This window comes from Canis aureus, chromosome 31 (genome assembly GCF_053574225.1).
Source record: "Canis aureus isolate CA01 chromosome 31, VMU_Caureus_v.1.0, whole genome shotgun sequence".
In the NCBI taxonomy this organism is placed as follows: domain Eukaryota; kingdom Metazoa; phylum Chordata; class Mammalia; order Carnivora; family Canidae; genus Canis; species Canis aureus.
Window position 1 is genome coordinate 39,007,273 of NC_135641.1, and position 12,821 is coordinate 39,020,093.

The following is a 12,821-nucleotide window of genomic DNA, read 5'->3' on the forward strand; positions in this document are numbered from 1 at the left end:
GAGAAGGAGGAGAAGGAGGAAGGAGATAGACTCAGAGTTGAATATGCTGAGTCTGAGGGGGTGAGGAACAGCCAATGGAGTTGAGAAGTAGGACGTTGGCTGTTCCAGCTGGCCCTGGGATGACCGGCCTGAGCTGGACCATCCATACCAGGTGGAGTGAACTGCTCCTAGTTTTGTGCTCATTGTCTGAATCTCCTTCCTGCTGGGGGAAGTTATAGAATGAATGGAGGCAGGGCCCCTCCACCCCTCAGAGTGATCCCCAGGGGAGCACATTGCCTTTCCAAGCCCTTAGCAGCGAGGGCACAGTCAGGTGACCCGGGCTTGGCCAGTCAGATGCCCCACCAGGGATTTTTGCACGTGGATGGGATAAAGCACAGAGGCAAGCACGACCTGATCTTTCTTTCTTCTTCTTCTTCTTTTTTTTTTTTTTAACTACCTGATCTTTCTGACTGAGTGTGGTAGAGTCAGGATCCAGTGTTTCTGGGAGTGACGGCAGCAGCAGCAGCGAGGTCCCAGCTCCTATCATTTCCACTGGGTCAACTCTAGGGGAGGGAGGCCAAGAACCCATGCGAAGTTCGCCATCGTGGTAGGAGCTGCAACTTCAATTTCATCTTTGGATTTGAAGAAGGATCAAATGTTCTGTTTCTTAAGCTGGGAGGCAGACAGGTGAGCGTTTGCTTTATTTTCTGCTTGTCCTATTTTAAGCAAGCTCGGTGCATTTTAAACACTCTTTCGTATGGATATTTCACAACGAAGCTGTTCAAACACAGAAAAACACATTTTTTTAAACAGAAGTAACAACATAGAAATTATATGCAAGGGTGAAAAGGATATAATGTGTGGATTTGCTTTTTTTTTTTAAAGGGAGACAAATGAGGAAGATTCGCAGAATGTTGGTAGTTGTTAAAGCTGAGAGAGGAGTGTGATGGTCTTTGGGATGTTCTCTTTATATTTTTTGTATGTTTGAAATCTTCCCTAATTATAAAACTTAGAGGCGGGAAGGGTGTGCAGGGCTCATGGAAACACGAATGGAGAACAAACTCTTAAGAATAATCCGGAGATGGGGATCCCTGGGTGGCTCAGCGGTTTGGAACTTGCCTTTGGCCCAGGGCGTGATCCTGGAGTCCCGAGATGGAGTCCCATGTCGGGCTCCCTGCATGGAGCCTGCTTCTCCCTCCTCCTGTGTCTCTGCCTCTCTCTCTCTCTCTCTCTGTCTATCATGAATAAATAAATGAATAAATCTTTAAAAAATAATAATAATAATCCGGAGAAAACCCAGTGCCTCACACATTAAATGTCACCAACGCTCATTTGTTGATCGATCTCAATCTAGAAACATGGTCATTGGCTGGAAACAGGACTAAGCTTTATCTAATCAGAAAACTAAAGTTTTAGGAAATCTGAAGCCTTGAGTCACCAACAGCTCCCAGTTTGTTTTCTAGAAATTCAAACTCCTCTGACCTCAGATCCCTCACTCACCTGTGTGCCCCCAGAGGTTCTCTCTGGGCAACTACGGACCTAGTCCTCTCCTTGGTAGCTGTTGTAACTCTTGGTATTATTAATCCTACTTTTCTTCTTCTAAAGTTCAGAAAACTTTTCCCCGAATGGATTTCTGCTCTTCTGGCCCAACTTGGACAGCCGGGATTTTAAGATGCCACTTTACTGCCTTGCTTTTTAAGCTCCGCGGAGCCCGTGGCTCCCCCCACCTCCGGCCTCCACCCCTAAGAATAGAACATGGAACATGTTCCCCAAGGGCTGGCTGGGAAGCATCTGGGTGATACCACCCTGGACCGCCGCAGCTCCTAGGAGTGGAATGAAATCTCTGCTTTTCCAGGATTTCTCCCCTCCTATTCAGGCCCAAACGTCTGGGACATGCAGCAGTATCCAGCTTTATTCGTTGTTCTATCCCAGGGTCCTGGAGGAATGTGATCAAAAGAGAATCCCAGCATATAAACCAGCCACACCTGCACATTTTATTACAAGTGTGTTGTTTGTTTGTCCGATTCGGATGGGGAAGGGATGGCGGAAAATCAAGAGCTATGGGAAGACTGTCCTCACAGCTCAGCTCCTCTGCTGTGGGCTTCATTCCAATTGGTGCAACAGGAGATCTGGGGCCTGTGTTTGCTTTTCTTGGCACTCACAGAGGTGGTGTCTGTAGCTGAAGACACTGGGGCTGTTGCCAGAAGCCCTGCTGGAGCTGGGACTGTGTGATTCCAGGTTCCAAGATCTCATCTGCTCGCAGCGATGGGGAACATTTTGATCTTGGCAAACGCTCCCATGCCGGCACTCCATGTCCCCCCAACTCTTCTCCCCGCTTCCCTGACCCCGGGCAGAGCAACGGGGTGACCTCTGGACACACACAGCTCTGCAGAGCCGCTGTGCACCTCTCCCGGGAACTCGGCGCGGTGGACACAGACCCGGTTACAAACTGCCAGTGACCGGGCAGTGCCTTAACCACGGGCCCCTGGGGGAGAGGAGGAGAGTGAGGCTCCCTTCCTCGGTAGCTGGCCCCGCAGCCCCGAAAACTGCGGAGGGGGATGCCCTCTGCAGGGGCCGCCTTCGGACACTGACTGCTGGTGCCCTGCAAACCGCCAGGGCCCGTGACAAGTCAGAAACACAAAATACATCCCCTTGGAATGGGAGACGCGAGCCCCTTTCTGGGCGATTGCTGGTCACTAACATGAGGTGGGTATTCTCCACCAGGGCGTGAGCCCAGGGCCAGGCGGGATCGTCGACGTCTCCAGAACTCTGGACGTGGTCAGGCTGCAGGGCCTTGCAACACTGAGGCCCGGGTGTGTGAGGCCACCACTACCTTCCTTTTGCACGACCATCCAGCTCACTCCCTGCAACTGTGGCCCCATTCCCACATACCCACCCCCCCCACCCCCACGGTAGCCCCCCAGCCCAGGCTCTCACACCCTCGCACGGTGATTCCACTCATTCCTGTTCTCAAAGCAGCTCCTCCTGCATCCGGTCCTGCTCTGAGCCCGTGTTTCTCCACCTCCAGTCCGCAGACAGGACAAAATCAAATCCCATAAATTCTTTCTCTTTCCCAGTGCTCCCCTCCTCAGGAGCAGCATCCCTAGTCGTTTTATCCCAACCCCTTAGCCTCCCTCCTAGATGCAAAAGACATTCAGAGTTTTTGCTCCACAGTGTGATTTTAGTTGAGACACAGCCCCCAGTCATCTGATAGAGGTTTTCAAAGTAATTCCTATTGAGTTTTACTAGGTACTAGGTGCCTGATAACTATTATCCTCTCCAATCCTTATAACCATCGTTTTGCGGATGAAGAAATTGTGGTCCAGAGAGATTAATTTGCCAAAAGTGACCCAGCCATTAAATGGTAGAGCCAGAAAATAACATTCAGCCTTCTAAGCCCAGAGCCCAGGCTTTTAATCACTGCTGCATATTGCATCCCAGCCCCTAAGAGCACCCCCCTTTTAAGATTTCCCACCCTCTCGTTACACTCCCCCTTGTCCGGATCACTTATTTACTGACTTCAAGGAGCATTTGCCACCTTACTCCGTGATGTTAACCAAAAGCTGGCTCTTTCTCCTGCCATCCCTCTGGGGCTCCTCCCAGCTTAACTGCTCTGAAAACTCCTCTAATGTCAGTTAGGATACTTTGGGCTGCAAGGATCTAGGCTGACTTAACTGATAAGGGTATCGATCTAGCATCATAAGAATTGTCAAGGGTGGGGCGCCTGGGTGGCTCAGTAGGTTAAGCATCTGCCTTTGGCTCAGGTCATGATCCCCGGCTCCTGGGATGGAGCCCCACATCCATCGGGCTCCCTGCTCAGTCGGGAGTCTGCTTCTCCCTCTGCCTCTGTTGCTCCCCCTGCTTGTGTTCTGTGCGTGTGCGTGTGTGTGTGTCAAATAAATAAAATCTTAGAAAAAGAACTGTCAAAGGTGGATCACATCTCGCAGCTACATGATTGAGCAACTTGACGCTGCCATCAAGGATCCAAAGATCGGGACGCCTGGGTGGCTCAGCAGTTGAGTGTCTGCCTTCAGCCCAGGGCGTGATCCTGGAGTCCCAGGATCGAGTCCCACATCAGGCTCCCTGCATGGAGCCTGCTTCTCCCTCTGCCTGGGTCTCTGCCTTTCTCTCTGCCTTTCTCTCTCTCTGGGTCTCTCATGAATAAATAAAATCTTAAAAAAAAAAAAGGACCCAAAAATCAAGGATCTCCCCACTGTGTAAATTTGATCCTCAAGAGGTTAGGGTGGCTGCTGGGAGCACCTGGCGTCACATGCTCACTCACTGAGTGAGTGCAGTCCCAGTGCAGGTGACGGATGGGAGTGGAAAGTCTCCTCCAATCATGTCTGAGTGGACCAGTTTAGGGCCTGGGCCCACCCCAGTAACAAAGGGAGGCTCCAAGTGATTGGTTTGATCCCTGCTTCTAGGTCCGCACTTTGTTCATCATCCGAGGGGCCTAGATGGATACGGGCAGCCTACGCACCCAGCCACGCACCCCAGTCTGCCTCCCCTCGCCTCCAAATACAATCCCTGGCTCCTTAGCTCCCGGGCTGTGCCCCCCACAGGGCTGGAAACTCCTGGTGGAGGTGCTTCTCTCTAATTTGCCCAAAGGTACCTTTGGGGTGGGGCCTGCTCACCTTCAAGAAAGTCCCAGCTGTCCAGCTGTGAGGAGGGCAGTTAGCCCCCAGCCCCCAGCTGTTTGCTCCTTCAGTCTGCCCAGCTTTCAAGGGCTGTGTGCCTTCCTTCCTGCATGGCCTCAGGTCTGCATCATGCCTCCCCCCGCCTCCCCAATCTCACCCTCCTCTGTTCACTGGTGTTAACTTCTCAATAAGCCCTTTGTCCCCCTAACTCCATTTCAGGACCTGCTCCCCCAAAGAACCCAGTCTGCAGAAGTCCCCAGATGGTTAGCTGTGACTCCTTCTATAACCTCTGTTCCCGCCCATGTACCTTGCATCTCCAGAAAACATGTTCCTCATCCTCTAGATTCCACTGCTCCTGCTAAAACTGCTTTTTATCTGCCTCCTGACCTTCAGTCCTTGACCCACCCCCCATCCGAATCCCCCCCCCAGCCACCAGCAGGCTTCCCTTTCTGTCACACCTCAGCCTGCACACACACACACACACCCCACCCAAGCCGTGACTTTGCTAGCACCTGACTTCTCCGAGACCCTTAGGCCAATCCTCAGCCCTGGGAAAGCTACAGTAAAATGTCCTTTCTTTCCTCCTGCTAGGAGTCTACTGAAAACTGGGTTTAATGACTTAATGACAAATCCACACTATCTAACTTTAATTGGGCCCTCAGGGCCGCTCAGTGATTATTTTACTAATCTCTGTAGACTCCCACTGCATTGATGCCAAATGTTTTCCTCTCTTTGTTTCCTTGTGTCCCTTCCTCTTAATTTCTCCTCACACCCAGAGGATGAATTGTTGACCTTCTTTTTATGTTGATCAAGTTTGTAGCTCCTAAATGAGCCCCTTAGAGCAGACATGGGTTGCTTTTACCTACCCAGATCCATCATACCTCAGTCTTCTTGGAGGAATGGCACCTCTCCCACCTCTAGTCCATGTGGCTCCAGTGGACTGGCTCCCCTCTCCTCCAAAGCTGGGTATGGCTGGCTGGCCAGCGCACAGTAAACAAGTCACGCATGGGCTTGTGGGTCAAGCCAAACCAATGAAGCCCTTCTCAGAATTTCCAGGGCGGGTGGGGGTGAAGGGTACAAACCCTCTTTGGGGATTGCTAATCTGTAAAGAAATAAGCCTGGTGCTCTAACAGTCCATTTTGCCCCTCAAGGGGAGAGCCTGCCTTAAGAAGAAGCCAGAGGAAAACAAATCCTGTCCTGGTGGCGTCCTAGATCCACCGATCTTGCAGTCATCATACCACAGGACTTTTCAATTCCGTGACCCAATAAATTCTCTTTTTTACCTCAGCCAGTTGGAATCACATTTCTTATACTTGCAAACAAGGGTCTTATCTCTAACCTCCTATTAATCCCCCAATTTTTTCCCATCTTTACCTGTTCTGACTGATTCTCGTCTGTTTCTTTCTGAAGTTCCATTCTTATTTGTATAGTTTTCCTGCCATGCCTTATGTTCACTTGAGGCCTTGTTTAATCCATTTCCCTTTCTCCACTGACTTCTTCCCTCACCGCCCATCTTCATAACTGGTGTTGGCTGAATAAATATTACCCAACTATTTCAAAAGTGTAGTGTTTGGTAAGAACGCACAAAAGGCACTTCTAACAGTGCAAGAAAGTGATTTTTTAAAAAGATGTTATTTAAACATTCATTCATTCATTCATTCATTCACGAGAGATACAGAGAGAGAGGCAGAGACACAGGCAGAGGGAGAAGCAGGCCCCCTGTGGGGAAGCCCACTGTGGGACTCGATCCCAGGACCCCAGGATCATAACCTGAGCTGAAGACAGACACTCAACCACTGAGCCACCCAGGTGCCCCCAAGACTGTGAGAGGGACCCTTGTTCTTTAGGGGGCAGGGAGGTCTGTTCCAAACGATGGAGGAGGGAGAAGCATCCAGAATGGCACAATTTATCTTTCTCTGTGTGTCCTCTTGGGCATATGTTCCTCGAAAGGATGGTAGGATCTCACCTTGACACTCTCTTTCTCTGGCAGCCTGGTACGTCCTGTGCCTCGGGAGGAATTGTTTGGTGCCCTACCGGGGTGAGCACAATGTGAGCTGTAGTGTTGTGTGTGATAGTTTTCGCAGCACCCAGAGGACTCACAAGCAGGGGGAGCAGGACTGCGTGCGTCAACAGCCTTCAGAAACTCCTCAGTGGTCAGCTGTTGGGTTGTTTTCTTCTTCATTTAACTTCATCTTAGATAATATATTTACATGGTCTGACATTCAAAACTAGCTAAAAAGATAAATACAGATATAAAATTGTCATTCCCCCATCTGTCCCATTCCCCTTTTCCATCAAGTTTTCTGCAGTTTTTGGACTACGCGTCTGTATTCATCTGCTATTGCTTGATAACAAATGCCACAAACTTAGTGGCTTAAAACAAAACATGCTGATTAACCCCTTGTTTCTGAGGGCCGGAGGCCTGAGCCCGAAGACAAAGTTTTCCATCCCAGGCCTCACAAAGCTGAAATCGAGATGGCAGCCAGGACTGGAGGTCTCATCTCGAGCTCAGTGTAAGTCTTTGAAGCCTGTTCAGCTCCTTAGGGTTGTAGGGCTTAGGTCCCTCCTTTCATGCAGCTGGTTGTCCTGGGGTTGCTCTCAGCAGCTCTAGAAGTCTCCTTCAGGTTCTAGAAATCTGGGTCCCCCCCGCCCATGTGCTTCATAACATGGCTGTTTCCTTTCTTCCGGGCCAGGGGGAGAGCATCATATTGACCAACCTCACCCACACTTGAGGGGAGGAGTTGATACAAGCCATATATCCTAGGAGGACACTGGGAGCGATCTGAGAATTCTGCTCACCACAGTCTCCATTGCTGTTGAGGTTTGGTTGTTTTTATGTAAACAAAGCAAAAATGTCCACACACACATACGTCCTTTGATGGACAGTGGCGTGTCTTTTATACTTTTCTCCATCTTGTCTTTCGTACTTAATAGCACATCTGGAGCCCATTTCAGAACATACAGAGAAAGTAGGCGTTTGTAGTAGGAGTTTATCCTCTTACATGGCTTAAGGTATTAATCCTGCTTCATCTTTTTCAAATGTCTCCCAATCAGTAATTTTTCAATCCAAAGGAAAAACTGAGGAATAAAAGTCATCAGAAACCAAGATCAAAAGGAAAAAACAACTATAATAAAATGCTTAATTGAAGGCTTTCTCAAGGCTGATAATGGGAAGTAACACCACTTAATTATCTGGCCAGGTATACGATGCCAACTGTCAAACACTTTTATTGATCTGAACTTGAAAAACATTGAAACTGCATAGTCTGTGGTGAAAACATGAGGATGAATCATTGATTTCAGTGTAAGAACCTGCGCACTTCTTATGCTTGCGTTGACCCACCTTCCTCTTCCCAAGAAATGCTACGAAACTGCAAAATCTCAGCCCTAATTTTTTCCTTCCAAGTTCAATTATGTACAAAAGTCCTTAAAATACCCTGGGTTTCAAATTTATATACAGTCAAATTCACTCTTTGCGTGTATAGCCTATAGGGAGTACAATACGCCTGCGTAAACGTTAGCCTTCTATTTAGAGCTACTATTAGCACATCAAAGAAAATGAAGAAGCCTAACAATAACCTAAGTCTCTCTTTACCCTTCCCCCTTTCATGCTGTAGTTGCCACTTACATTACATCTACATGCATGATGAAATCCCCACCAATCTTACATTTTTTACTATTAACAGTCATATAGTTGTATTTTTTTTTATTTTGGTTTTTTATTCATGAGAAACAGAGAAAGAGGCAGAGAGAGAAGCAGGCTCCCCACAGAGAGCCTGATGCGGGACTCGATCCCAGGACCCCGGGATTATGACCTGAGCCAAAGGCAGACGCTCAACCACCGGGCCACCCAGGTGCCCCATTATATAGCTTTTAAATAACTTATGAGGAGGGGTGGCTCAGTGAGTTGAGCGTCTGACTCTTGATTCTGGCTCAGGCTGTGATCTCAGGGTCATGGGATCATTCCGAGTTGGACTCCATGCTGGGTGTGGAACCTGTTTCTCCCTCCCCTCTGCCCCTCGGTCCGATAAATCAATTAATTAATTAATTAATTAACTTAAGAGAAAAAAATTCCATTACATTTATACAAGCATGCATTTTTTCCTCCTTCATTCCTACTCTTGCAACTTTCCCTCTGGAATCATTTCCCTTTAGCTTGAAGAAGTCCCTTCATCAGTTCTTTTCGAGCAGGTCTGCCGGCAGTGAATATTGTTAGTTTTCTTACTGTAAGGATATCTTTACGTCGCTGTCATTCCTGAAGGGTATTTTCAGTAGATCTAGAATTCTCAGCTGAGGGACACCTAGGTGGCTCAGTGGTTGAGCGGCTGCCTTTGGCTCAGGGCATGATCCTGGGGTCCTGGGATCGAGTCCCACAGCAGGCTCCCTGCATGGGGCCTGCTTCTCCCTCTGCCAGTGTGTCTGCCTCTCTCTGTGTCTCTCATTAAGAAATAAATAAAAATCTTAAAAAAAGAATTCTCAGTTCTCGATTATTTTCTTTAAGCAACGTAAAGACCTTGTACCACTGTCTTCTCGGCTCTGAATAATGTGTTATTCTTCTCTGGCTGCTTTCAAGATTCTTTTTTTCTTTACCTCTGGTTTTCAGCAGTTTGATTATAATGTGTCTGGTGTGGTTTTCGTTTAGTTTATTTTGTAACGTTATATGTTTCACCATATTGGAAAGTTTTCAGCAATTATTTCTTCAAATATTTTTTCTGAACCAATCTCTTTCTCTTTTGGGGACTGCAATGACACATATGTTATACCTTAAAATATTATCCCATAGGTAACTGATGATCTGTTCATTTTTTTAAAAATATTTTCTCTTCAGTTCTTTACTTTGGATGATTTCTAATGATCAGTCTTTAAATTCCGCCATCCAGTGGGCTCCCTTTTACTTCACACATTGTATTTTTTTAGTTCTAAAATCTCCATTTGGCTTTGCTGTTTGTAATTTCAATTTCTTCCCTCAGAATTACTGTCTTTCATTCATTTCAAATGTGTTTCATTTCACTTCAGGAAGGGTGATTAGAATAGCAGTTTTAAAGCCTATGAACCTCAACACCTGGATTATCTCAGAGTTGGCATTCTATTGATGGTATTTTCACTTGAGAATTGGTCATATTTTCCTGCTCCTTTGTATGTTGAGTAATTCTGGATTGTATTCTGGACATTTTGAGTATATGTTGTATTAGGAAACTCCAGGTCCTATTAAAATCCTCTGAAGAATGTTGACTTTTTAAAATTTTAATAGGCCAGACACCCAGGACTCTAAGATGGCATCATTCATACTAGTGAAGGTGAAAAAGCTCATGAATGTTAAACTAGGAGAGTCGCCAAACTGGATACTGATGTGGGATTTCACCCCAAAGGCATTGCTGGAGTGGTTCAAAGAGGAGGTTACTACCGGCCTTACAGTAAGTATGTCAATGTGAAGAAAAGGGGCGTCGCTGGGATTTCTACGGTGCTGGCGGCCTGTGTGCTTTTCAGCTACTGTCATTCTTAACAAGGAACTCAAACATGAGCAGCTACACAAGTACCACTGAGGGCCCAACGTGGAGGCACATTCCACGTTCCTGACCGTGACCTTTGCTGGGCACCCTTGAATCTTTTCATATCCTAATTAAGAATTAACACCCAATAAAAGATGAATGGCTCATGGAAATAAATAAATACTTCAATAAGATTTTAACAAGCCAGTAACATAGTTATTTTCACACTATAAGTTCTGCTTTTCCTTTGGTCAATTAGTTTCAGTGTCAGTACTGTTTTCAAATCTTCTGTTGTGCTGCTTTGTTCTATACCACACCTCTGCTTCTTAGGGATTAGTCTTTGAATTGTGCAAAAAATTATGGCATAGATTGCTTTTCAATATCTTTGTTAGGCAGCCGTGGATCTTTTTTGTGCATACAAAGCTCAGGTTTGACATTTAAGAGTCCAATATGATGTTTTCTTTCATCAAGTCTAAGCATGATATGGATGTTATAATGTGAAGTATTTTTTTATTATTTGTTTCTTATGCCATTGTTGCTATTCTCCTACCATGTCTACTTAGTAGTGTTTTTTTTTTTAAGATTTTATCTATTGATTTATTTATTTATTTGCGAGAGAAAGCACAAAGTGGGATGCTCAGGGGGAGGGAGAAGCAGGCTTCCTGCTGAGCAGAGAGCCAGAGACAGGGCTAGATGCCATGACCCTTAGACCAAGACCTGAGCCAAAAGTAGACACTTAACCAACTGAGCCACCCAAGTACCCCCTTAATAGTGATTTTTATTTGGATCACAAAACTACTAAAATTTATTTTCTTCTATTGTTGAAAGAATTTTGTTTTAAAATTTTGTTTTTTTAATATCAAAAAGTCCATACAGGTGAAGGGCACTTTTTACCACTTTATATTGACTTTAATCCAATTTTCCCTTGGTCTCAAATTATCTCACTTTTGCAAGGAGTCATTCTATATCCTCTGAGGAGATAGAAATTTCATTTAAAAAAAAAAACCTATCTAAAAATAAAAAAATAGCTACCTGACGCTAGAATGCATGGATTACCAGAGAAATTGAAGAACGTATTTCTCTGTAGTTTTTAAGATAATTATTTGTCTAGTCAGTATAATTAACTTAGGATAGCTTAGGGCAAGAGGAATGGAATCCTTTCAACGATCCGTATTCAGTGAACTCTGAACACGGCAATTTCAAGGAGGTATCATCAAACAACCCAAAGCATCTCTAAGAGAAATCAAATTGTTCATAAGCTCTTGTCTGTCAAATTTTAGCCCTCCCACACCATTGCCAATTATGCATGTTCCACTTTTCATGCCTCTCTCCAGAGCGTTGGGAAAGGAAAATAAAAGCCATGACCTCTGAAAAGTACTGTCAACTAATGGCCACAGTCCACATATCCCATCTTGTTGTCTGTGGAGAAATGTTTCATATTCAAATTGTTTCCATTTCTTTTACATTGGTAAAGTCAATAGAAAAATATATGGTAGACTAACCGGGAGAAGAAAATAGCTTATTGGAGCACCTGGGTGGCCCAGTCAGTGAAACATCAGACTCTTGATTTTGGCTCAGGTCATGATCTCAGCATCATGAGATATAGCCCCACATCAGGCTTCGTGCTCAGCATGGAGCCTGCTTAGGGTTCTCCCTCTCCCTCTCCCTCTGCCCCTCCCATCCCCCCACTTGTGCTCTCTCTCTCTCTCTCTCTCTCTCTCTCTAAAAAAATTTATAACATCTATTTTAAAGAAAGAAAATAGTTTTATTATTCCATTAACAAATTCCTAGTGAGTGTGATTAGCATGAGGATTTTCGCATCAAATAAAATATGGCTTAAGTAATGAGATAAGGATAATACACACCTGACATAATACCAGCTGCTTTTTTTTAAGTAGGCTCCACCCCCAGCACGGAGCCCAATGCAGACTTGAACCTACGACCCTGAGATCGAGAGATCGAGACCAGAGCTGAGATCAAGAATTGGTCACTCGAACGACTGAGCCACCCAGGTGCCCCTCAACTGCTTTTCAAGAATATACAATAAAAATAATGTAAGAAGTGAATGTAATTAGCTTGCATAATTCAACCTGGGTTTATTCCCATTTACCAGCTGTGTGGTCTGACATAAATTGTGTAACCTCTCTGAGTCCCCCTCTCCTCAATTATAAAATTGAGAGAACAATAGCTACACAGTAGACTTTGTTAGAATTCAATGCCTAACAGAGTAGATAATTAACGTTAGGTAAATATGAATCCAAAGGTCAGTAGAACTTCTAGAAGAGAGTCTATACATGTGTCTGAGAAGTGTCCTTGGGAAGAATTTATCCCAGCCTCTTAGATATTTTACAAATTGGATAAAGCAGAAGAATCTCTCAGAACAGTGCCACATAAGGCAGAAGAACACATCTTCCCTTCTAATAAAGGTTTCCTTGCTGCAATATCCAATTCAATTAGATTAGCCTGGATGTTTTTGGAAGGACCTGACTGTAATAATGCATAAAAGTTTTTCTAATAGCTGGCCAGGAGCTTTTGCTGACACTTAATGAAATCTGTTTAATTACTCCAGCAGCCCCTATATCGGCTGCTCTGCTGGGGTCATTGGAAAACTCGACCCTGTGGTACTTGGGCTACAAGAACACCTTCTGCTGATTGAAGCCTGGACCCTGTGGAAATGTTTTAATGTGATCCCTGAAGCATGTCCTAAGAAATGCTG

The 12,821-nt window shown here is 45.5% G+C and overlaps 1 long non-coding RNA gene across 1 annotated transcript; it reads left to right on the top strand.

Annotated features, from left to right (window-relative positions):
• The first annotated feature begins 349 nt into the window (after nucleotides 1-349).
• LOC144302258 (uncharacterized) lies at nucleotides 350-12,417 on the top strand. The gene is made up of 3 exons (XR_013369098.1): nucleotides 350-666; nucleotides 9,868-10,030; nucleotides 12,004-12,417. It is a non-coding gene; the product is annotated as an uncharacterized LOC144302258 (long non-coding RNA).
• The last annotated feature ends 404 nt before the right edge of the window (nucleotides 12,418-12,821 follow it).